General features: G+C 55.2%; 1 protein-coding gene across 5 annotated transcripts in view; it reads left to right on the top strand.

Annotated features, from left to right (window-relative positions):
• Positions 1 to 26077, top strand: part of HPCAL1 (hippocalcin like 1) — a 117954-nt gene that overhangs the window by 48252 nt on the left and 43625 nt on the right. The window contains exons 3-4 of one of the 5 annotated variants that reach the window (XR_006543583.1): positions 3996 to 4124; positions 4424 to 6059. The exons of 3 other annotated variants lie outside the window; for them this stretch is intronic. The gene's annotated coding sequence lies outside the window, so the exon portion shown is untranslated. Of the gene's footprint in view, positions 1 to 3995; positions 4125 to 4423; positions 6060 to 13408; positions 13544 to 26077 lie in introns of those variants that run through there. One more of the 5 variants, XM_006073774.4, reaches the window with a different exon arrangement.

Below are 26077 nucleotides of genomic sequence, written 5' to 3'. Positions count from 1 at the left end.
TGGGAGCCCTAGGTGACCGCATTCTTCCCTTCATGTAAGAGGCCGCCTCCCTCCACTGCTCTCTTAAACAGAACCTCTCGTCTCTTCTCAGAAATTCTGGGCTGAAACTAGGGCCTGCGTGCCCAAATCAAGGCCAAGGTCAGAGTCAGCCATGTCACACAACCACTTGCCAGGGGTCCTGTGGGCTCCCTTGCACTCCTTTGACAGAGGCGTGAACCGGGCTTCCGGGCTCATTGCTTGGCTGGCGGGAGTCAAGGCCAGGTCTGTTGGTTTCAAAGCCCTCATTCTTTCCATCATGTCATACTGTCAAGGCAGGGACCAGGGGTCCAACTACTTGACTCCTGTTTGCTCCTTTCTGGGTTCTTCTGGAGACCCCGGGGTGGCAGATTCACATGGGGGCTTGTTGTACAAAGGGCCTGAGATTTTTCAAGGGCGCCTGACCCTAAATGCCCAACCCCATGGGATGGTGTAGTGAGCAAACTTTGTGACGCAGCCTTTGTTTCACAAACCGTGGTCACCTCCTCATGGGTCCTTAGATGGACCAGTCCACTGGGCCTCCTGCAGGTGCTAAGTCTGCGGAGACGGAGATGAGGAGATGGGGACCTTGTGCCCTGGGAGCTCACAGACTAGCAGGTCAGGGGATAAAGCGGGCCCGTGCACCCAGCCTTTGGAATGTCCACTGGGAACCACGGGTGGGACCTTCCCGGGGTGGGTGGTGGCAGCAAAGATTTAAAAAACTTTTTTGGCTATTCTGGGTCTTCCTTGTTCTAGTTGCAGAGAGCAGAGGCTAACTCTTCGTTGCGGAGCACGGGCTTCTCATCGCAGCGGCTTCCCTTGTTGTGGAGCTCAGGCTCTAGGCGTGTGGGCTTCAGTAGTTGAGGCACACAGGCTAAGCAGTTGCGGTTTTCCAGCTCTAGAGCCCTGGCTCAGGAGTCATGGCTCATGGTCTAGTTGCTCTGCAGCATTTAGGATCATCTCAGACCAGGGATCGAACCTGTGTTCCCTGCATTGGCAGGCAGATTCTTATTCACTGCTACTGGGGAAGTCTGAGAGAGGGCTTTTTTGAATTGGGTTTTGAAGGGTGCCTAAGAGTTTGCCAGGACAGCCGTACAATTAACGGATTTGCTAAAAAGTGAGGATCAACTGTGGTGTTCAGTCCTGGAGACTGTCTGTATTAGTGTGTGTGGCGACGCCCTGGAAACAGCTGGGAAAGTCAGTAACTGTTTGACTTCCTTTATTTACTTACTGCCCAGGGCTCAAGGAGAGTGAGAAGGTAGTTTTACAAAGACGTTGGAAGAATAAACTCCACGAGGGCATACACATTTTTTTCCAGGTAGATAAAGAGAGACCTTATTAATAATGTTTCTGTTGGCTCCATGTGACCTTGCTCTGAGGTCTCAGAAATCGGTCCTTTTTTTCTGTTATTTGGAGACGGGGGCCCCTGGCCAAGGCGATGGGCTGTGTTTTGCAGACTGTGTTCTTGTCTGTGGAACATCAGTCACGTAACACTCATTTACCTCAGGACTTGTACAGAGTGGGGTGGTATTGATGTGTGAGCCATTTGGCAAAATATCCTTGCTCATAATTGGCAAGAGGACCGGGCTGACGACGTTCTGTCCGAAGGCCGACTCCACGGTCCAGATGAGGTCCTGGGCTGCCCCGACACATAGGGGGAGAGATGATGGAGGTGGGGTACAGAGAGAAAGAAGGTGGGAGTGACAGACAGACACGGACAGACCTGCAGAGAGAAGGAGGCGAGGAGACCGAGAGAGGAGGGAGGGGAGAGACGGAGAGAGACACGGACACGGAATGAGAGCTGGAAAGAGATGTGCAGAGTAGGAGAGAGACACGGGGGGAGGGAGACTGAGAAAGACAGAAGGAAGTGGGGACAGACGGGGAGAGAGACGCAGAGACACGATGGCAGAGATGGAGAGGCAAGGAGAGAGACATGCACAGAGGGAGACACGCAGAGACAGGGTGGGGAGAGAGGCAGTGGATACCCTACCCCGGACCCTGGGGTACGTCCCATGAATGAGGATGTACTCAGTGCACCAGCTCTGCCCACGTGGCCACCAGCTTTCCTGGTGACTCAGACAGTAAAGCGTCTGTCTGCAGTGCAGGAGATCCAGGTTCCATCCCTGTGTCGGGAAGATCCCCTGGAGAAGGAAATGGCAACTCACCCCAGTACCCTTGCCTGGAAAATCCCATGGACGGAGGAGCCTAGTAGGTTATGGTGCATGGGGTCGCAAAGAGTTGGACATGACTGAGCGACTTCACTTTCTTTATCTATCAATTGACACCCAGCAAGGTTAGGTAACCTGCTTAAGGACACACAGCTCCCAAGTCCAGGGTGGAGACTGTCTTCTAGCCCAGGGGTCTAGGGGGTGGCTTTGAATTAGGCCTCGAAGGACAGGTTGGGGGGAGAAGCTCAGGGTGGGACAGGTAATCCAGACACTGCAGGGGTGGAGGCATCTGGTCTATGCTGGACCCCCAGGTGTGGGCCTCACACACTGTCCCCTTCACCTGTAGCCACTCAGAAAGGCTCAGTAACTGGATGGGATGGGGATCCAGTCTGTCTGGCCCCACAGCAAGCCCATGACTTGTGGCCACACCACCCTGGGGCTTGAGGGGGGAAAGAGCACCCGAGTTATCTCCCCAGTGTTGGCAGCTCTAAGCAAGCAGCCAGTGTATTGAGAAGCTCTCACCCTTTATTCTCCAATGCCTCCTGTGGGGTCCAAGGCCCGGCAGCCTCCCCCAGACCTCAGCTCCCCCGCTCCCCCAGGTCCAGCTCCTCCCCTGGGCTCCCATGAGTGTCTCAAGCTCCACCACGTTTGGGGGCTCACACTTTCACTGGTTACCCAACCCTCAATCCTAGCTCTAAATCCTCCTCGTCTTTAAAGCTGCTTAAACAGTGACGCTGGGACTTTCGTGGTGGTCCAGTGGCTAAGACTTCATGCTCCTAAAGCAGGGAGCTGAGGTTTAATTCCTGGTCAGGGAACTAGATCCCAAATGCCACAACTAAGACCAGATTGCAGCCAAAATAAAAAACAAACAAACCAAAACAGTGATGCGCTCCACCTGTAGGATGGGTTCTTCCTGCTCCTACTATGAGCTCATATCATCCGTTCAGGCAAATGTGTCCTTTTATAAAGGTTCCAGGGCCGAGTGGGGTGGGGGAGGACCGCTGGGCGCCCACAGGAGCTGGGAGGTGGCCGGGGGAGCAGGTGACAGCCACATGGTGAAGTTCACGCACCCTGGCCCAGCCCCAGTCGTGTGTACCCCGTGTCTAGTTTCCTTCTTTCCTGGACAAGCTTTTTCCTCATTAATTCTCAGTGCCCGCTGTCTTACTCCTCCATCTATGGCGTGAGCTGAGGGATGCCAGCTCTAGGCTCACACCTGTGGTGCTGATGTGGGCAGAGGCTGCACCAGCTGCAGATAAACCACCCAAGACGGATACGAGAGGGATCCGGCCCTCGTGGGCTGGGACACGGCGTCCACAGAATTCTGCCCCGGTCAGTTTCACGTCATCGCCAGTGATGCGATTCCCCCAAGGAGTGCATTAGGGAGGGCAGAAATGCCCTCTCTTGCATCGTTATTAGAGTCCTGTAAATTAAGCGTAGAACCAGAATGTTCTCTCAAACATCACGACCGTCCCTCCCCATGAGGTGTTTGCAGAACACTTGTTATTTACTCCTGTTGTTTTCCACACTTGCAGTTTAGAGAAGAAAATCAAGAAATCGTGTTTCTGTTCCCCATACAGTCCCATCCCCAACAGCAATAACAAGAGAACCGTCTTCCTGTTATGAAATAGCTGCAACCTCTTTAGGCAGGAAGAATGTTTTGTTACCAGGGAAGAGAAAGCATAAGCAGCAGAGGGAGTGGGTGGGTGGGGAGCAGCCGCACCTCCCCGGGTGGACGCCCCCGCCAGGCCTGCTAACCTGCGGACACTAGCTGTGACCTTGAGCTAAACCACCTGCCATTCATCTTCCTCTCAGCCTGATTCCTTCCACGTTTCCCGGAAGCCTTTGTTCTGGTCCACAATGAATTGCTGGGAGAAGGAAGATCGTCTCTAGCTAAACATGGTCCTTCTTGCGATGACTCTGATCCCACTTTGTAATGGACAGGTATGTAATGTCAGGTTGTCAGGATAGCTGCATCTAGCCTTACTCTTTTAATAGAAAATCCGAGGAGAGAAACGAGAATAAATCAGTAGTGGAACCATCTGAAGAGCCTCCTCTGACTTCAGAAATTCATGGCGGTCACGACAGTGGCCGTCTGGTGGGCAGAGCTGCAGGCTGGCCCACTCCCCTTCCTCCAGATGGAGTTGAGCCTGGTAGGTGATCTGGCCGCCCCTGGCCGGGTGCTTTTGCATCCGAAGGCCTGCCTTTTACCTGGTTTCTCCCTCATCTGTTTTCCTTTGTAGTCCCTGCAGGAGAGAGATTTGAAGACCAGCAGTTAAGAAGCTGAGACGAGGCGACTTTGTGTCCCAGCCATCCCCAATCCTGCCCCGTCCTCCTGGCTGAGCTCAGAGAGTCGGCACGGAGAGTCCCTCTCCCACCCTCTGCCCTGAGCCCCGGTGACTGGGGCCCATCTCTCTGCAGAAGGAGCCTCCCAGTTAGAGACCTGGGCCTCAGAGGCCAGGAAGCCACATCTCTGAACTGTGAACATGCCGGCCTTCCAGGCCTGCCGGGTGGTGTGTGACCTCACCCTCCAAACCCAGACCATCCACAACACCCACTTCCTTTCTGCCCGGGACCCTGGCTTTAGTGACATTGTGGCCCTAATGTCAGGCCAGCTCCTCTCCACCCTGAGCAAGGTGCCCCCTGGCCGAGTCCAGCAATCCCAGCAGTGGTGGGTGATTCTGTTTCCATATTTAGGGTTGCAGTAATACACATGGAAAACCCTTTCCAGCAGAGGTTTGGTTCCTCTTTCTTCCCCGTCTTGAAAGACCCTGCCTTTGCTCTCCGCCTCCTTGCACATCATCACCCTCGGTTTAGCACGAGGACTGAACTTTCACTCACTTGTTCTTCGTCATTCATTCTTCAGCTGACATTCCCCTGGATCTCGTTTCAAGGGTGTTGGTCACTAGCAAAGGCTCCCAGTCTCTCAAGGGTGGTCAGACCCCAGGAGCACCCTGATGGAGGCTAAAGGGGGAGGCCTGACTCCCTCAAGATTCGGGGTGTCTGGGAGGCATTCCTGGAAGGGGCTGTGAGGGGAGCGCTCACTAGGGGCAGGGAGGGGGTGTGGATCCAGGCACGTGAAGCCTTGTTCAAGAAGCTGAGACGTTCCGTGGACATCCCCCCACCACCACCTCCAGGAAGGGTGGGCTGAGCTTTTGGAGCCTATCTGACAGCCTTTTATGAAATACTGAAAAGTGGAAAGCAAAGACAATAAAACCAGACCTCATCAAACTTCTCTTGGGAGAACGAATCCCCTGTGATGGGAAACCAGCCATCTTCTGAGCATGGGACTGAGCCCTGCGCATGGTCCAGGGTGGTTTGCTGGGGGTCTCACCCCTCTCTCTCTCTCCACTTCCCTCTGGTCCTCCTCCTCCTCTCTCTTCCTTTCATCACACTTTTCGTCACTTAGTCAGCAGCTGTCTCTCAGAAGCTTCCTCAGGCATGTGCCATGCATCTGTGAGTAGCTGGGACCCTGTGGGAGTGAGATGTTCAGACACGAGCCCTGCTCTCACGGAGCTCATCACCTGGCCTGTTGGCTGGGGGTCTCTGTGCCTATAAATATTAGATCAGGATGGGTGTGACTACCCTGGAAACCCTGGTGTATATGGCCACCCCAGGGCATTAGATGGTCATAGTCTCCCAGGTGATGGGGGATTGGTCAGGAGTGGGTGGAGGATGAAAGAAAGAACAAGCTGGTTTCATTTTCTTGCCATCATCTAGTGAGGAATGTGTGCAAAAGAACTCACATCTTGCTTTCTCTGAAATTTGATTCAGTTATCTTTCATTGTTATTATTCAGTGGCTAAGTCACGTCCGACGCTTTGCTACTCCCTGGACTGTAGCACACCAGGCTTGCCTGTCCTTCACCACCTCCTGGGGTTTGCTCAGATTTATGTCCATTGGGTTGGTGATGCCATCCAACCATCTCATCCTCTGTCGCTCCCTTTTCTACCTGCCCTCAATCTTTTCCCAGCATCAGGGTCTTTTGCAGTGAGTCAGCTTTTTGCATCAGGTGGCCAAAGTATTGGAGCTTCAGCTTCAACATCAGTTACCTTAATTGCTTTCAAATGATTGGAAGGGAGAACTCCCAGCAAAGGATCTTGGCCAAGTCCAGCTCTCTCCTTATTGTTGTTGTGAAGCCAGTCCCATTTGGGACTTGAGATGGTCAATTTGTCAGTTACTTTGTTCCCTAAGCTGTCTGTGTAATGCTTATTAACATTCTGCTCACAGCCTTTCTTAGGTTGTAGATGTTGCTCTGTTATATCTGAAGGTTGGGCTCTCTTATGGAGAAGGCGATGGCACCCCACTCCAGTACTCTTCCTTGGAGAATCCCATGGACGGAGAAGCCTGGTGGGCTGCAGTCCATGGGGTCGTGAAGAGTCGGACAGGACTGAGCAACTTCACTTTCACTTTTCACTTTCATGCATTGGAGAAGGAAATGGCAACCCACTCCAGTGTTCTTGCCTGGAGAATCCCAGGGACGGCAGAGCCTAGTGGGCTGCCGTCTCTGGGGTCGCACAGAGTCGGACACGACTGAAGCGACTTAGCAGCAGCAGCAGCAGGGCTCTCTTATGGTGACTGTGTCTTTCGATAATCACGTTAATAACATTTCCATGGCTCTTGAAAGCTTGCTTGAAAGAGTGCTTTCATATACATCAGCTAATTTGATTCACACAATATCCCCAGAAACTGGGGTTCTCACCTCTCTTTCACAAGGAGGAAACTGAGACTCAGAGATGTGAAGTGATGCATCTGAGGTCATATAGCCGATACACGGCTAAGCAGAACCTCCTTGCTGGTTCGATTTGACTGTGCTGTGCTTGAGTTTGGGTTTCTCAATCCAGCCAGTCTTGATTGAGCACTTGCTGTAGGCAGTATCAAAGGGGAGAGTGGGGCTCAGGCACCAGAAGGCAATAGCAGGCAGAGCTGCTAGGCAGACTGGTGGCTTTGGGGGAGGGTGGCAGCCTCGGGCTAAGGGAAGAGCCCCAAGCAGGTGTGTGGGCGGCGCCTGGACCGTCAGGTGGGGACAGCACCTGTGGGAGGCTAGTATAGCAGCAAGCAGAGCCTCGAATACCTCTGGGGGGGGGGGTCCTGCTCCCCTGAGAGATTCAGGCTGGTGTTCTTGGGGGTTTATTTCTATGGAGAGACATCTGGGGAGAGTGGTGAGAATGGGGCAGGACCGTTTTTGCTCGTCCCTTGTTTAGATGAGCCTTCATTCCTTCGGGAAAGAAAGGTGATCCTGGGGATGGAAGGAGGCCCGGGCCTTCACAATGTGCTATTGTGGGCTGCAGCCAGTTGGCAGCCAGACGGGGGAACGTAGCAGTCCCTGTGCTTATCTGCAGACAAGGGATCCCATTTCTGCCGCTGCAGAGAGAGGGAGGCAGGCCCCAAGGCTGTGCAAAATGCCCGCTTGTTTTGGGGGGCACCTGTATGGCACCTGCCCCGGCCCCCACGCTGAAGGGGGTGGGGAGCACTGCCTACCCTTGTCCTCTATCAGCTAGAAGTGCTCCTTTAAGGGGCTGCTTTGAATGGTGGCTTTTGGCAGAGCCCTGGCCTGTATTGCTTCCTTTGTGGCTCAGCTGGTAAAGAATCCGCCTGTAATGCGGGAGACCTGGGTTCGATCCCTGGGTTGGGGAAGATCCCCTGGAGAAGGGAAAGGCTACCCACTCCAGTATTCTGCCCTGGAGAATTCCATGGACTGTTATAGTCCATGGGGTTGCAAAGAGTCAGACATGACTGAAGCGACTTTTACTTTACTTTCACACTGGCCTATATTAGAAAGGATGAGGTTGGGTGATTCCTGAGTCGAGAGGGATCTTAGGGGACTGTGTAGCTGGGACTCTCCAGCCCAGAGAGGGTAAGTGATTTTCCCAAAGACACACAGCCTTGCGGAACCATTCTCTCTAGTTCATGCTGAGTTTTTTGGGTTTTTTTTTCGAAATGGGCTTGAAGATAAGTGGGATTCTCTCTCTCTTTTTTTTTTTTTTTAAGACAAATGCAGTAAAGAGCAGTGTAGCTGTTCTTCTGAGGTCAGCGTGACACCGTGGCCAGGAGGAAGAGCATTTCTGATTCAGTGGGCTTGGCCGTGTGAAGGGAGCAGTGTGCCCACCAGCGTGGGTGGGTGGAGGTCCCCCCACTGCCATCATCTCCATTCTGTACCTCCCAGACTTGGCCGTGTCCACGTGCGCTCTCTCCCGTAAACTTTTCCTGCAGCATTTTGGTTCTATGAGAGATGCTGAGGCGTCTCTGTGTTTCTGGAAGAGGTGACCCGCTCCCCTCAGAACCACCAGGGGAGCTGGCTGGGTAAGTGAGACTCCTGGGACCTCCCAGACCTGCCGATTAGAATCCCCAGGGCGAGGCCTGGAACCAGCTCCCAAGGTCAGCCAAGGTGTGAGCGCCCCTGGCCTGGAGCCAGGATGGAGGTTCAGATCTCGAGCCTGCCCTGTGGCTGTGCCCTTGGGTCAGCCGTTTCCTGTCTCTGTGCCTTGGGATTTAGTGTGTAAGGTGGAGACACCATGCCTGCCTTTGAGGTCAGGATCGCCTAAGGTGTAGAAAGCGTTCAGTGCCTGGGGCGTGGCGGCCTTCAGTGGGCCTGCTCACTGGCGATCAGGGCAGGGTGATTTGGGGTGCAGAGGGGTGCAGGCGCTGGGTGGTGGGATGTGCCCACTGGGAAGGCGTCTGGCCATGAGCAGCCTCCTGGAGGAGGTGGCCTTTGGGACTGGGGAAGCGACTGCATTTAGGGCCTCGAAGCTGCAGCTTACGGAAGAGCCTATAGGGACTCCTGGAGATGGTGCTCTCTGGCCCTCTGTCGGGTACCTGGGCTCCCAGAACTTGGGGTTCTTGGGGGGCACTCAGAGCTGGCTTCTTGCCTGGGGATGTGGTGTCGGAGTGCACCCACACTCTTGCCCTTACCTCGGAGCTCCTGATTCCCGAGTGTTGTCCATTATATCCTCTGCCCTCCGGAGCAGCCGCAGACTGGGAGGGGCTGACGGAGGGCCTGGTGGCATGCGGAGGAGCCCCCAGGACCACCTGAACCTGACAGCTGTTGAGAGGACACTCTCCCCTACTGGTTTCCATGGCACTTCCCTTCCCTTCCCCTGACTGCCTCCTTGCCCAAGTGTCCCTCCCCCTCCTTTCATGCCTTTCCCCCTTTCTTGGGGGGACCGAGGCCCCTCCTCTGTGCCTGCAGCCCTCCCACGGCAGGGGCAGCACCTGCTTATAGGAGATGAGGGTCCTGCCCACCCACCCCCCGCCACCACTCTGTATTCCCACTGTGTATCCTTTAGTAGCTGGGACCTTGAATTCAGGAAGGCCCTTTCCTGAACTGCATGCTCCTGCATCTAGGTGAGGTCACCTAGGTGTCACCAGGCACATGCATCCTGGCCCCTCTGACACCAGCCTGAAAATGACTCACCCCAGGGAGCTGGGTGGGAGGGATTTGTGTCCCCCTCCCCTATACACACACACACACACACACACACACACACACACACGCACACACACGCACGCTCCGCCAAGAAACTGAGGTCTTTGGAACTAGAACTCAGGTCCTCTGATCCTGCTTTTGCTCCTCCCTGGTGATGCTCTTGGACAGTAAGTGAAGTGAAAGCCGCTCAGTCGTGTCCGACTCTATTTGACCCCAGGGACTATACAGTCCATGGAATTCTCCAGGCCAGAATACTGGAGTGGGTAGCTGTTCCCTTCCGCTGGGCATCTTCCCAACCCAGGGATTGAATCCAGGTCTCCTTCATTGCAAGCGGATTCTTTACCAGCTGAGTGGGTGGCCTCACCATATATCTGCCCCAGGCCCTCAAGTTTCGCCCAGGCTCTGAGAAGACAGGGCACGAGGGGAACCCCGAGAAGCCGATCTGGACCTAACCCGGGTCTTCTGCTTTCATCGTCCCGAGGCCGCACCTCTCCTGCTGGAGGCAAGTCCCCACCACCCGTGTCCTGTGGGCCCGCCCTGAGCGCCCACCAGACCGGAATGTGGACCCCGAGGGGTGCTTTGTGCACCAGAAGCACTCCTTGCTGGGCTCCTGCAAATAGCAAAATCTCAAAACTCACCTACAGCTCTGGTTTTCCAAGAGCACATGTGTCTGGCCATCCCCAGCTGACGGCACTTGGCCCACCTGATCTGAAGCCTCCTTCTTCCACGGCCCGTCCATAGCCTCAGCCTCCCACCTCAGTGGCTCCAGCCTTACCTCTGTGGCCGCTGGTCCCTGCCCTGCCTGCCTCTAGACTCCCGCAGCCCTGCACTCCCCTGGACTGTATACTGTCTTGGTTTCTACTCCTCAGCATGGACACTCTGCCTGTGCATCTCTGAGCCTCCAGCAGTGGGTGCAGGGAGCCCTTGGCCCTTGGCACCAGTGATTTGACCTTAGGTCAAGGAGGTTAGAGCTGTAGGAGCCCCTGAACTTTTGTCAAAGTACCAGAAAAGCTCTTGTCCCCTTGCACGGCCCCCTGACTAGAGCCCCCCATAGATCCTTGGAATTGCAGTGAGCCTCGTGCTGGGGGTGGGTCTGCCCTGGACACCTGCACTGCCCTCGTCCTCGAGAGTCACATGGTTCTTAGTGCCTGTCCCGGGACTTCACGAGTGCACGTGTGCGCATGTGTGTTAGTGTGTGCATGCCCACAGGTGTGCACCCATGGTCGCTGGACTGGAGGTCCCGAGCACAGGGCAGGTCCCTCTCCTCTTTGTCCCCCAGACTGGCATTTAATCCTGTGGTCAGTGGAGCTTTGGTGACTGCTGGGGACCTTTCTCCAGATCCTTTCGACGCCTCATGATGCTGCAGGCGCTCAGTCCCCGAGCTCCATGTGTCATGTCCTCGCTGCTCCCTGGCACACCTCCCATGGTCTACGCAGTATTTCCTCTGGGTCACTGCCACCTTCCCCCACTGCCCCCAGGGACAGCATGGGGCTCCGGGTCCCAGGTGTGTGTTTGGGTTTGAATGATGTGTGTTCACTGAGCTTCCCTGCCACCCGCGCCAGCAGCTCCAAATGACATTTCAGGAATTGAATTACGACATTTCAGTACTTGCAGAATCCAGGAATAGATAATTTGATTATATCTGTTGGAAGTCATTGCCACAACTGGCTCCGTTTTCTTCGCCAGCATCCCTCCCTCATGGGGAGAGACAGCAGAGGAATGCCGCAAGCCCTGGATTGTCCCCGGAGTGCGTCTTCCAAGGCGGTGGCTGCTGGTGGCCTTTTCTCAGGGTTGGGGAGAAGCCCTAGGCTGCCTCCAGGCAGGACCTGGGCCTGCCCTGCATGCCCCTGGTGCCCGACGGCCCAGCCTGCCCTGTGTGGCAGAGCTGACCCAGCACCCAGACCGGCTGAAGGTGCTGCTCCAGGGCGGTGGCCAAGGCAGGGGTCTGTTCCTCCCGCATGAGGGACCGGGGAGCAGGGGCGACCCCATGCCTGAAGCTGCAGCAGGACCCTCCAGGCCTGACCTCTGGGCTCCATCTCGCCTCTTCCAGGTTGTTTCTTTGGGGCTCACATGTCCCATGGCCCTAGCAGCCCCCGTGGCCGACTGCTGCTTCCTCTGCCTCCTAGGAAATTCCCTCTGGGGTTTCCCAGCCTCGTGGTGTCAGTGAACCTGTCGAGGTCGCAGGGCGCCCTTCTTGGCTCTGCAAGGACATCTGCTTTCCTGCCTTCTGGCTGCGAGTCCAGGGGCTGGGTGAGTGTAGACACGTGCCCTGGGCGCCTGTTTGGGTTCTGTGTGGAGCTGAGCTGAGCCCTGACCCGGCCCCCATCCAGGGCGTGAGCCCAGAGGTGTCCGCTGAGACGCGGGGAACCCCTCCCAGCAGCGAGACAGGGAGCAGGTGTAGACCCCGGTGTCCAGGAAAAAGTGAGTTTTCCTAATGAACTTAAGAAGAGAGGTTCTGAGCCAGGAAGGACAGCTCAATACCGGCTCCTGCCCTCCTTCCCCTCTGCTCTTCTGGGGCCCTTCTCTCCGTGTTCTCAGCCTGAGGATGTAGCTGGACCCTCTTGCTTGGGTGGTTTTAGGCGTAGGGTCAGGCTCCATGGGATCCAGGCCCAGGGCTTGTTGTTTAGTCACTCAGTCATGTCCAGTTCTTTGTGACCCCATGGTCTGTAGCCTGCCAGACTCCTCTGTCCATGGGATTCTCCAGGCAAGAATACTGGAGTGGGTTGCCATGCCCATCTCCAGGGGATGTTCCTGACCCAGGGATCGAACCCAGGTCTTCTGCCTTGGCAGGCAGATTCTTTACCATATGAGCCACCAGGGGCTTCCCAGGGCTGGGAACCTGCTTTTGTCTTCCATGTGAGGCCTGGGCCCTGTGCCAGACACGGACCTGTGGGAGTGTAGCCAAGCTCCAAGAAGTGAGAAGGGGGCTGGCACAGGGCAGGAGGCAGGATGATAACACAGGTCTTGTTTGTGGTCGCTTTAATGAGCAGGGGCCGTGGACCTCCTGGTTGCCTCTGGTTCAGTTCCTTCTGATGAAGAGTAGGTTCAACCACTGCGGAACCCTCTCCTGCCCCAGGGGCTTTCTGGCCAGTGAGAGGTGTCCTCACAGTGGTCCTGAAACAGCTCCTATGACAAGCAGTGCCGTGGGAGGGACCCAAGGAGGAGGTGGCAGTTGAGCCAGTCAACGTTGTCACCTGTTTGATTCTCTCTTTTGTTGTTTCTGTATGTTATTTATTTATTTATTTATTTCTGCCTGTGCCATGTGGCATGTGAGATCTTAGTTCCCTGACCGGGATCAAACCTATGCCCCCTGCATTGGGAACACGGAGTCTTAACCCCTGGGCCCCCCAGGAAAGTCCCTTGATTCCTCCTTAATCAAATAGTATATGCTGTTTGGATCCACCAGAGAAAGCTGCATGAGAGCTCAAAGGAAGCATGACTTCAACTAGACCGGAATTAATTATGCTTTAAGAGGTTCAACTTGGGATTTTGAAAAAAGCGAAAGGTGCTGGCCTCGCTGGGCCACTCCCAGTGTGTCCTTGAAACCTTTCCACTCCTTGAAATGTACTTCTAAACATTCTGGAAAAACCAACTTTCTCCTTCCACCGACAGCCCTTATCTCGACGTGCAGGCACATACCTACCTAGTCCACTTATCGTAGAGAGCCGACCGGGCTGGGCCCCCGGGGCTGCTGGGGACTCAGGTATTGTGTTTGGCAGCCTGCCCAGGGCAGCTCAAGCTTGTCCTTGGAGGGGGCCCCAGTGGAGGGAGCGGAATGAACGTAGGAACCCTTTTCTTCTTTCTCTCCCGAGTCCCCCTCTCCCCTTGATAGTCCCTGCTTCCCCATCCCAACGCCTCTGCTTAGTTCACGTCCAGCCTGGTTCCCAGCCATCCCAGTGGCGCTGGGGCGTGCAGTGGAGGACAGAGCCGCAGCACCTGTGAGTGTCCATCGTGTCCGCGGCTGCATGCACGGAACCTGGTATGTGTGTGTGGTGTGTGTGTGTGCATGTGTGCTCACAGGGGATGTTGGGGTTAGGATTTTTTGGCTGTTCTGTGTTTGTCCCCAGCTGTGGAAGTTCAAGGCCCCTGTATGCAGAACCAGACTGTCTCTCTGAGACAGTCTGCGGGTTTGTGGGCTGCGGGCAGGAAGAGAAGGTACTGGCCTCTGGGTGGCTTGGATCGCCTCGAAGCTGAGTGGGGTCCCTCGCATCGGCGGCCCCGTGGCGCCAGGCCGGGTTTGGCCCCGGTCCCGATCAGGAAGCCGCAGTGGGTGGCAGGCTGTGACTGGGTTCACTGCACTTGGACCGTTCTCTGCTCCTTAACAGGCTGCTTCCCATCCTTATTTCCTCTGCCCGAGGAGCCTGCAGATGCAGAAATGTACCTCGAGGGCCTGCGCTCTCTTACCTAAAAAGCCCAAGAGCCCCGTGACTTAACTGTCGGTGTCTGGTGAACAGACCCCAGTCTCATTTCACCAGCTGGCTCTGCTCGCCCCTTGGCTCCATCTCTGTTTCTGATCGTTCTTCAACTGGGGCTGAAGATCTAATGTGCTGCGTTTCCGGGGTGCGAGCCGCGTGGCTCTGCAGGTTGTGTGGCTCAGGTGAGGGTGGAGGGGCGCTTCTTCGGGGCACGGTTTGGTTCCGCCTAAGTGTGTTGAGCGCCCGTTCCCTGCCCTCAATCAATTATTAAGCCCCTACTGTGTTCCAGACGCTGCGCTCCATGGGGGGGGGAGGTGCACACGATGGGTGAGGCCTGATGCCCGAGAGCCCAGGTGGGTTGGGAGGTGAGCAGGGAGGCATATATGTGACACGGTGTCGTGGGCACTGCCACTGGGGCAGCGGGGGCCCACACTCCCTGGCCCATAAGCTGAAGCTGGTCCCGGGGGAGATGGTCAGCCCCCACCATGGCTTCTGGAAGCCCCCAGACCCTCTCCCTGCCCCTGATGTTTCAGTGCCTCTCCGAGTTAGCAGATCGGCACTGCAGGGCCCCCCACTCCAGACTCATTGTCCCCACGCTGGCCTTGCCCCGCAGGTGGGACAGTCTTGAACAGCTGTGACCCTGGAGACTGAGAGCTCCAGCCAAGGCCAGGCCACTGAGGCCGGAGAGCAGCCTGCGGGCTGGGAGAGGCGGGTGGGCCAACTGGAATGGGAGGCAGGCAGGAAACTGAGGCCTGGAGCAGCGGGCTTTGTCCTGGGAGGAACAGATCCAGCCCCACCACCCCCCAGCACATTCAAGACACTGCTGCTTCTCCGTGAATAAGACATGAGATGGGCAGAGGCCTCGATGTAGCATTGTTATCATCTGACTTGATAATAGAAAAATTAAAATTTAAAGTGATCTAAAGTGACAAGTGACAGGAATGTTCCTAGAAACCGGAGATTGGGTGGCAGAGCAGGTCCCAGGACAGATGGTAGCAGACACAAAAGCCCCTGAGTGGGTGAGTTTTAATGTTTCAGAGCCCTTAGTCGGGGACAAAAGGCCCCTTGATTCCAGGGCCGGGGGGCTTTGGAGAGGTCCCCATCTTCAGTGCCCTGGGTCCCAGGCCTAGGCCGAGTCACACACCATGGCTCAGTTTCTGGGTGCAGGCTCCGTGGCCCTGGGGTGGCTCCTTCCTGCTGGGGTCCAGAGCTGACCCCTTGGACCTGAGGCCCCCTTCTCACTGAGAGCCCCCCTCACCCCCGCACCAGCCTTGGGGAGCAGACGCTCCTCCGCCCGGCCCTTGGCAGTTGCAGGCCCGTGGGAAGCTGAGAGCCCTGGCCTGCCCCAGCAGCGCCCCCGCCCTGAAGGTTTAGATGTTCCCATTCCTAACCAGAGGGCCCTGGGGATTCTTAATCCAGGCCCCCCATCCTGCCTCCCCTGGGTCCTGCAGGCGAAGCCTGGCTCCCAGGGCCGTGCATCAGAGCAGGCATGGGTGTATCTTGTTCAAAGATGAACCCGTGATAAGGGTCCGGGTGATGCAGGACTGGGGGCTGGAGGGGGCGTGTTGGCTGGAAAGGAGAGCGCTCTTTGGCCTGTAGGTCTGCACCGGCCTCTTGGAAGGGCCTGGGAGCCGAGCTGGGACAGAGAGGAGGCAGGCAGGACTTTCTGATGCATTTTAGTCTGTGTTTTCCCCCAGGGGCCTCTAGGAAAATCCGGCTGGATGAGTCCTCCCGTCCCCGCTCCCCTGACTGGCTGTCCCCAAGCTCAGGGTGACCTAGCTGGGTTCGCTACCCGCCCCCCACCATGTCCCTATAGTCCTGTGCCTCCCCTTCCTTCCTTCTGGGTGTCCTAGATCTTCCCCTGAGCCGCTGGGCCACGACCTCCGGGTCACTGGGGCAGAACGCCAGCGCCCGGGGACAGGACCACATAACACACTTATTTTAATTAGAAGAGTTATGTAACAACCTAAGTTGGCAGAATACAGGGCAGAAAAAAAAGTCACTGATGGTGGCCTCCCTGCACGGGCCTCTCTCCTCTGTGTTCCCTTCTCCCCTTGTTTGTTTTCATTTCAGGGTCAACGCCTGCCTTCCAGAGTTGCCTGTTGCCCTTCACTTGGCAGTTCTTGTAAAGTGGTCTTGGCAGTGGTCTTGTAAAGACCACTGGTGGTCTTTACAGAGTGCCCTGGGGGGCTGTTTCTCTACACTGTTTATGGTGCATAGGATGCAGAGATGGGGCCCTGTCCTGCCCTCTAGGGGCTGACCCTCCAGATGGGAGGCCTGGTTTGGAGCCAGCCAGTACCCTGTGCCTGCCTGGCCAGAGCTGGGTGCAGGCAAGGCCTGGCTCCCAGGGTCGTGCAGGCAGACAGACACAGGTACATTGAGTTTAAAGATAAACACGTGACAAGGTTCCAAGTGAGGCAGGAGGGAGTCTGGAGAAGAGCTCTTGGATACAAAGGGAGAGAGTGCTTTTGACTGTAGGTTCTACAGTGGCCTCTTGGAAGGGCCTGGGAGCTAAGGTGGGACAGAGAGGAGGCGGACAGAACCCCACCCCCCCCCACCCCCATCTCCATGTCACCAGCAGCAGCGTTGAGATGGTGTCCTAACCCTGCCGTCCTCCCTGGTGAGGACCAGTCTGCAATCACCTCATCTGTTTGCCTGTGATTGGTCAATGGTCTGTCTCTTCTGCTCTGGGGAGGATGCCCAAGGGATGGGACTTCATTGGCCTACTGGCCACATGGAAGAGATGCCTTGAAGTACTGCCTGGACGGATGGGATGGGGAGGGGTGGTAGGCTGACGTCTGTGTAACGGAAGAATCCAGAAGGGTGGTCTTTGCAGGGGGACCTGAACCCAGAGCGGGTCTGGGGGTCTCTTCCCTAGTCAGCTGTCTTTTGAGAAGAAAAATGAGACAATTGTACAAAAACAAGGCAGTGTGGGGAGGGGAGAGAATTCCTACCTATACTCCCAGTGCAGAGGCAACACTTTGGTGTACATGCTACCCTGGGATGCCCCGGACAGATCCAAAATCCTATAGACATGATTTCATATGTGGGATAATTCCTCAACTACTGTTAGAAAACCTGTGTGTGTGTGTGTGTTTCATTAGCGATGTTTTGTTCTCTATACAGTTCACCTAGCAGCACTGTATTGACAAGGAACCTGTCCTTCCTGGACACCCTGCTACTCACCCTGGGGCTGGGGTGGTGGTGGGAGTGGGCTGGGGGCTTTTCTCAGGCCCCGAGCCGTATGTAACAGCAGTCTGGGTGAAGCACAGTGGCAGAAAAATGGACATGGCCCCCACCCCTATTTCATATCACTTAAGAGACTCAAGACAAAGCGGTCAGACAAGCCACAGAGGAAGAACACAAATCACAACTACGTCATCATCACTGCTGGTACTTATGTTAACTGTATCATTATTTGTTGGGATGAATGTGAATTCTGAAGTCGGAACTGACATGGATTCAAGCCCCTGATCGTCCTCTTTGCAGCCAGGTGACCTTGGATGAGTTAGCTGCCCCATGTACGGCAGGGACAGTCCCTCCCTCTGAGAATTGGAGGAGAAAGTGAAACCCAAAAAAGTGTCTACAACAAGCCCTTGTGCACACGGTGCGCTAAGCACATGCTGCTGCCTTTCTGCCCTTCTTTTGTGTTTGGTAAAATACAAGGAAATCAATTGAAAAACTATCAATTAGTGAAATAATCAGGAGAGTTGTTGGAAAGCTGATACGTATTCATATTAGCCATGACCACTTATTAACATATAATTTTGAAAGATCCCATTCTTGTGCTGAAAGTGTTATGTCAGTGGTTACACAACCATATACCTTTGTCAAAACCCATTGAAACATATACTTAAAATGAGTGAATTTTATAGTATGTGAATTATACCTTAAAGAGATTGACTTAAAAAAAAAAAAGACCCCATTTTTAATGCCAACAAAGCATATGAAAATAGCCAGGTCTAGCAGCAGCAGATGAAGACAAAAATGACATTTGAATATTCCAGGTTTGTTTCCTTGCTACAAGAGTTATACACATTAGTTCATCATTCAACAGGCATTTATTGAGTGCCTGCTTTGTGCTGGGCATTGTTCTAGGCTCTGAGGACCCACCTGAAAAGTAAAATGACAAACCTCTCGTCTCAGGCGGTGCACATTTCTTGGGGGGACCTAAAATAAATGTGATGAGTGAATAAACTGTACCACCTGTCAGGTGCTAGGTGCCCCAGGAAGGCTTTGAGCAGGGTGGTGGGGAAAGGAAGCAAGTTGCTGGGAGGTCTTATAATTTTAGGCAAGTCGGTGATGGCAGACCTCATTAAGAAGGTGATATGTGTTCTGTAAAGCAATTATCCTTCGATTTAAAACTAAATTAATTTAAAAAAACCCAAGAAGGTGATATATGAGCAAAGTGTGGGGACCGCTGTCCAGGAGGGTGGTTCAGGTCCAGCCAGTACCAGACCCCCGGGGGAGTGGAGCTGCCAGGCATGGCGGACAGGGAGCAATTTGGGGCAGCCTTGGAAATCTGAGCGAGTGAGAACATAAACCCTTGTCATCGAGCAGGGCAGCCCCCAGATCGCACTGAGAGTTCTACTTTCATGACTGCCGCACAGTGCTTATTTCATGAAAGTTTACCATAATGAGGCTATATCTTTTATATACTGTGTTGTAAAGCAGCATAATAGTTTATTGAAAAATGTGAGTCTATTTATTAAAATCATCCTTTGTGGCCTGACTTTGCAGGCTTTGTTACTGTTTCATTCCTCTGGGAGCCCAACTGTTTGTTAAACCAATGCCCTGCTGTTCCATGCTTGCTTCTTCTAGAAGGTGACACCAAGCGGTGCGGGGGAAGCCGGACAGCGGGGGTGACATCCGCCCTAAACGGCCGAATGGGACGGGGCTGGGCTGAACCACGACTGAAGGCCGGTGCCGCGTGTGTCCAGACGTGCTGGACCCTCTGGGTTTATTCTGCTTCTCCATCGCTTTAGATGCCGCACTGCTGCTGGTGTGAAGTTTGCGTCCCAGTCTGTGGACTCTAGTAAAGTGGCCTTGCCCACTGCAGCTACCTGGCTGGCACCCGAGTGCCCGGCCACACAGGACCCCTCCCACCTGGGCATGGCTCCCTCCACTCCTCCTGGTCGGTCTCCAAGCCCCAACCCTCTGTAGGCCCTCCCTTCTGGAAGCTTCCCTTCCTCTCTGCCCACATCATCCCTCCCTCCTGCATGTTGAGGGTCTCCCTAGCAGACAAGCAGCTCCCAGGGAAGTGCCCAGGGCCAAGGTTATTCACCAAAGCTCATGACCCAGACCTGCCTGCCTCTCTCCCCTCTTCCACTCCACCCAGGTGCTGGGTTTGGTGCCAAGACACAAAAGTGGTTCTTAGGAAGTTCTGTTCTGAAGAACTGTTAGCCCAGGGTGGAAAGTAAACACATGAATGCACAGGAACATTGAGAGTCATTTCTGGGAGCACAAGCGGCCGAGGGGGCGTGGAAGGCACCAAGGGAGAGGGCATTGGAGTGGGTGCAGAGGAGGGTGAGCTGCCCGAGCAGAAGGTGTGGGGCTGGGTTGGCCTCTTCCCTTTGGACTGAAGGCCTTCATTGAGCAAGGTGGTCATTTCCAGGCCTGTGCCCTCCTGTGGGCCGGGTTTTTGGGGGACAGGATGACGCTGGCCCTGTGGAGTAACTGGTTTGGATTTGGGCCAAAGCAGCATCTTGAGGCAGCGTTCAGCTGTCTGGATTCGCTGGCATATTCCAGCGCCGGGACTCAGCAGCTGCAGAATGGAGGAAGGGATATTCTCAGTGTTTGGAAGTTTGGGAAAGGGCTACCTCAAAGGGGAGCGTGGGGCTCATTTGCGTGAGGAGTTAACACTTCCAAGACCCGAGGGGACCACAGAGATGTGGTTGCAGCTGTCAGTTTTACATCTTGTCTGCACCCCCCTCCCCACAAAGAAGGTGCCTGCCGTGTGGTCCAGGACGCGGGCCCTGGGGGAGCCTGCTGTCCTCTGGGTATCTGTTGTGGAGAAGCGTGTCCTTCAAAGTGTCTTTGCTCTGATTACACATGTGAAAGACTCATCGTGAAAAGGGCGAAAAATGAACAAAAGCAGAAAGCAACGCAGGCCTACGGTTCAGAGATCATCACAGCTAACACTTGGGGCTGTGTCTTCTGGTCAGTATTTATTTACAGAGAGGTGAAGAGACGTTGCGGTATGTAGTCATTGATGTCATGTAATGTCCATGTCAAGTCCCTCCTTTTCCATTTAGTATCATTTCAGCCCATTTATCTATGTCATTAAAAAGTGCCTGTAAACTTTTAATGCAAAATCACAGGGTTTTGAACTTGGCAATGGTTCTTCCCAGCCTTCTCGTTCCATGGAAGGAGGCCCTTGGTCCCTGATCTCTCCTGGGGACATCAGAGCAGGGTGGGTGTTGGGACTGGATGTGACCCTGTGAGCTGCCCCCCAGCCCCCAGCCCCAGCTTCCTGGGTCTCTCTGCTTTCATCCGCCAGATGTACATTCGTGTCTCCGGTGCACAGGCCTGCAATTGTCCACCTGAGCAAATGATTCCAGAGATGGGTCTTGACGTCACTACCGCCTTCCTGGAACCCTGCCTCCCTCTTTCTGTTTGTAAAATGTCCTTCACTGTGTTTCTCAGAAAAATTGTGCAGATGATAGAGGTGTTACTTGTGGTAGTTAATTTTTTTTAAAGATTTGATATTATTCTTATTTATGTTTATTTTTTGGCTGTGCGGCGTGTGGGATCTTAGTTCCCCAACCAAGGATTGAACCCGTGTCCCCTGTATTAGAAGCATGGAGTCTTAACCTCTGGGCCGCCAGGGAAGTCTGGGAGTTAATTTGAGGGGGGAGGTGTTGATGGTGCTGGGAGACAGGTATGAGGGTGGCCGTACATGAGGGCACACACCCCGGCTTTTTGATGGGCTAGGCTCTCGGAGGACAGCTGTGGGCCCAGCCGTTCAAGCCGGGCACAGCTGGGCCTCTGGGGACAGGAGCAGAATATTGGTGGTTAGATGGCCTCACCGTCAGTCAGATGACCTACCCCCAGAGGCCTTGAGTGACGGGATGGTGCTTGCCGACCGAGTCTGCCCACCGCTTTACATGATGTAGTATGCATATCAGATTGGCCGAGGGTACAAAACTGGAGCGCTGTCAAATTCCAGAAGCTCTGGTAGGTTGAAAGGAGGAGGGGAATGTAAGATGAATTTAACAGGGTAAAAGGTAAGCTTTGCAATTCGGTTGAGCACAGATTCATTCATTCATGAATGTTCAGGTTTGAGGAAAAAAATGGAAAGATGTGGGAGGCTTCTGTGCACACGCAATCCTGGCTCCTCCTGGTCGGTCCCCTCAGGCAGCGCAGCAGCCCCCGAGCTGGCATCCGCAGCAGGCCTGGCTGGGGGTCTTCTGGGCAGAGCTCCCCAGGGACCAGGGGGCCCTCTTGTAAGGGCAGGTGGCTCCCTGCACCGGGACCACCTGCAGGTCCAGACAGGAATTGTCATTGCTGCACAAATGCCTCATCCCTGAAGAGGTGTCGGCCGAGCCAGCTGTGCACCTGTGGGTTGCATTGTCTTTTAACCACAGTAAATTGACAATTTTCAGAAGTCCAGCTCTCAGACAGCAAGTGCATGAGGCTGGAGTGGTCTGGGGACACAAGGCTTCTGTGCCCTGGGGATGGCGAGGGGGTGGTGGGCAGGCTGCCAGAGGTTGGCCAGACTTCTCAGGGGGCCAGAGAGTTTGCAGCGGTGCTGCTGTGGGCCGGGCGGGCATGGGTGTGTGTTTGCTGTTTGTGTCTTTAAGACGACTGGCTTTCTCCCCCCGGGCCAGCCCTGCTGGACACAAGCCTGTGGGCCCCCGGCAAAGGCCTCCCTGCCATGCTCCTCTTAGGCTGCCTTTCACTTGGGAGCTGCAGGTGCTGACCTCAGCTGCCTACTGACCTGTGATGTCAGTTGCTCCTGCCTGGGTGAGGGAGTGTCTTAGAAGTCCTTGGAAAAGCTGCTCCCTAGTCCCCATCCCCCTGCATTTCCTCTGTCCCTGGCTGGCTCTTATTCATCCTTCAGTCTCCATTTAGATGTCACCTCCTCCAAGAAGCCTTCCTGGATCTTTAGATAGGACTGAAAGTCTCATCACGGTCCCCTCGAATCCTGCACTCACTATCCTCCTGGCACGTGTCACTTGCCTCATAATCTGATGCACCTGAGTGAACTCCTTGAAAGCAAGAATCATACATGTTCCCTGTTGCATCGTGACACCTGGGACAGTGCCTGGCACATAGCAGGTGTTTGGTTAAATGTGTTTTGAATGAATGAAAGGATGCACAGATGAGACTTCCATTTCATCTCCGAGACCACCCTTTCCCACGGGAAGGGTCAGGTGTGGGAACCACTGGTGTTTTGGTTGGCCTGGGTCACCGGGACAGAGGCAGCCCTCATGGGGCTTCCTGAATCCTTGCCCACTGCCCCCGAGTGGGGTGAATGTAAAGCGTGGATGTGGTCTCCACGGCAGGCCAGCGGCAGAGATTGCCCATCCGCCTAGTCCACCCTGCCCACAGCAGGCCTGGGACCCAAGTGCTTCTTGTAGCCCCTCCAGGTCTCAGAGGAGCCTGGGGAGGGGGGCTTCCTTATGTGAGACCCTACAACAGTGGGGGCTTCCCTGGTGGCTCGGACGGTAAAGCATCTGTTTGCCATGCAGGAGACCTGAGTTCGATCCCTGGGTTGGGAAGATCCCCTGGAGAAGAAAATGGCAGCCCGCTCCAGTATTCTTGCTTAGAAAATCCTATGGACGGAGGAGCCTGGTGGGCTACAGTCCATGGGGTTGCAAAGAGTCACACACGACTGAGTGACTTCACTTTCTTTCATAGCAGTGCGGGCAGGGTGGCTCTGTGCCCTGCAGGACCTTCCACCTGGCATTTGGGGGTGAGAGCGTGGTTCCATGAGCTCTGCACTCTTCTGGTCCCTAGGTGCTGAAACCAGTGGAGAAATGGACCCCAGTGACAAGCCGCAGGGGACTGCGTTTACATCAGGGTCTTGTCCTGGTGGACAGCTTGGACTGCATGACTGCTTGTTGTGGGGTGACCTGTGCTGTGGGGTGTTTAGGAGCATCCTTGCCTTTACCTCTCAGGTGCCAGTAGATGACCCCCCCTCGACCCCCAGTTATAATGACCAGGAATGTCTCCAGACACAAACACATACACACACACTCACACACCATTTTTCCTGGTAGTTCTGGCTTTGCAAGCTTACTCTACGGCCAGAATTAGTGTCCTGCTGCTTGAAAAAGTGAAAGTGAAAGGCGTTCCATTGTGTCCAGCTCTTTGCGACCCCATGGACTATACAGTCCATGGAATTCTTGGCCTCACTCTTTTTTTTTCTAATATAAATTTATTTATTTAAATTGGAGGCTAATTACTTTATAATATTGTATTGGTTTTGCAGTTGTAGGCAGATGGCTAAGCCACTGCTGACCTCTGCCGTTGGGGCAGAGTGTGAGGAAGGACTAGGTTAGAATGTCATTTCTCCAGCCCGGTCAGATAAGCCCTATCTCCCCCGCAAGGAGAGAGGTGAGCAGTGTCATTTTTTTTAAAGATATGTATTTATTTGACTGCACTGGGTCTTCGGCGTGCGGGACCCAGTTCCCTGACCAGGACTCGAACCCAGGCCCCCTGCTTTGGGAGTGTGGCATCTTAATCACCAGACCACCAGGGAAGGCCCAGAGGCATCATTCTTGCAGAAGACCCAGGGTGTAAGGACAGGGACAGAGGGACAGACCCGACCGGCTCACATCACATGGGACCAGTCTACAAGAGGCAGCTTTCAGCTGGCCTAGTGACGGGGGCCTCAGTGGCCCCTCTCACGCGGTCACTGCTTCACCCCCACACTTCTGTGGGACCCCGTCCCCTCCCCAGCCCCTGCCCCGTGCTAAGACACCAAGCAGCAGTCCCAACAGAGTGTGTTTAGACTGAGCCAGGGGTAGTGGGAAGCTTCCCTGAGGAAGGGACCGTGGGGACCGAGGAAATAGCGGTTCCGGGTCCGGCCTTGGCAGTCAGAATCCTCAGACTTCTCAGCTGTGAACTGAGCCAAGGCTGGGATGAAAGCTACAAACACGGGGACGAGAGGCGGGCAGAGCCCCAGCTGCGAGTGGCCTCTGCCCAGCACCCGTGCGTGACAGTCGCTCTGCAAATGTTCTTTCTTATCGTCCTTCCGGGAGCCCCCCACCTTGAGCACTTGGGGCCCCCAGAGGCCACGGACCTGACCCCGGCTGCTCGGGTCTTTGAGGCCTCCGAGCTGCTGTGGTCGATCAGAGGGGGGCACTCAGGGACTCCAGCACTTCCTCAGCTCCAAGGTGTCAGAAATGCAGTGCCCTGGGCTGAACCCCAGAGGGTGTCTGGGGGCAGGGCCTAGGCATCTGCATTTGAGTGAGTGGCCCAGCTCCAGGCTTGTGTCCTGATGGGTGGGAGGTGGGCCCTGGAGGGGAGGTCTTGGGAGACTGTAGGTGGGAGGCATCTCTTTGCCACCGAGTCCTCTGGTGTGGATGCTCTGCCAGGAGCCCCGGGCCTCCCGGGCCGGGCCGGCGGGGCTGTGATCTCCCCATGAGACACTGGGCTGGTTTCAGTCATGGACGCAGAACGGAGAGCCGTGTGGGCAGCTCCCAGCAAGAGCTGTCTACACCGGGGTGGTGGCGGGACTCTGCGTCGCCTGGCTGAGCCGTGTCGCTAATAGGATTCGCAGAGCCTTTCGGCTGCCGCAGCAACCCAGAAGCTGCTCGTTTGTGGAGGAATGAATAATTTATTTGTGTTTTCAGATGACTTATCCCTTCATCACGCATACGGCGGCTCAGCTGCGCGCGCTCTGTTGGCTGCAGAATAAGAAGCTTCGCGGGAGGACTTGCCTTAATCCTCCATGGCACCCATTTGCAGGCTGCTTTGCAGGCTGCGTTTCAGGGACGCCCAGATCTTCTCTGGTGCTTTCCTTTCTTTGTGGGGAAGTTATACTTTTCCTCCTGGCCACCTGCTTCAGGAAGCACAGCCTGGGTACCAGCTGGCCTGGTGGTGGTTTCAGGGTGGACCGGCAACTAAGGTGTTAATACCAACGATGCAGTCAAGTTCTGTCTGGGGGAGGGGGTGGTTTCCAGTTTCTGTGTGTGACCAGCTGAAAGCTACACACGATTGCAATCACCCTTAAAAATCCCCGATTTTCTCGCGTGCCAGTACCCATGTTACCCCTCCCCACTGCCTCATTGACCTTCCTGACTCCAGCTTCAGTTCTGCTACTCTTTCTGCCCAGGCTGCCACAACCATCTTCCTCCTAGTCCCTTGCCCAAGAGCCCTCTGCGGCTCCCTATTGCCACAAGCCACCTGGCCCCAGCGTTCAAGGTCCTCCGTGGTCTGGCTGTGTCATTCGCTGTAGCCTCATCTAGAATCTCCGCTCCCTCTGAGCCGCCTGCTTGCTGATTCACTCATTAGACACTGACTGAGAGTCGGCGTGCCTCCAGGCCCCGTGCATGGGAGACGTGGGAGCAGAATGCGGCCCTCCCAGAGCTCAGTCTAGAAGGGCCAGGAGCCCCAGCAGGCGGCTTCCAGGCAGCCTCATGGGCCCCCAGGGGCCCCAGGAAGGAGGAGAGGCCACATGGGAAAGTCTCTGAATTTTTCCATGTCCTCAGCCTGCCGCACTTGGTGGGATTGAGGCTCCAAGGGCACCTGGACGGGGGCCTGATTACCCGGATCCTCAAATGGAAAGTGCTGGGGCCTTGGGACCACCAGGGCTTCAGAGAGGTGAGGGGTGAGTATCTGGAGCCTAGCCTGAGGAGACTGCTCTGCGGGGAGCCTGGCCGGGAGCCCCTCAGCCCACCCTTCCTGCCTCTACAAAGACCCCACCCCAGGGCCCACCCTCTGCCCTGCTTTGCACGTCTTGCTTAATTACACTTAAATAATTAGTGCCACTCTCCTTGCTCCTTTATTGCTCCCGGAGGGCAGGGTTTAGTCTCTGGCAGGTCCTGTGGCCTGCAGGGCTGGTCGGCTCCGCTGGCATAGCACTCACTGTCTGGCTGTGTGACCTTG

This window comes from Bubalus bubalis, chromosome 12, assembly GCF_019923935.1.
Source record: "Bubalus bubalis isolate 160015118507 breed Murrah chromosome 12, NDDB_SH_1, whole genome shotgun sequence".
Classification (NCBI taxonomy): domain Eukaryota; kingdom Metazoa; phylum Chordata; class Mammalia; order Artiodactyla; family Bovidae; genus Bubalus; species Bubalus bubalis.
The sequence above is the reverse complement of the archived record's forward strand: the minus strand, read 5'-3'. Positions and strand labels throughout refer to the sequence as shown.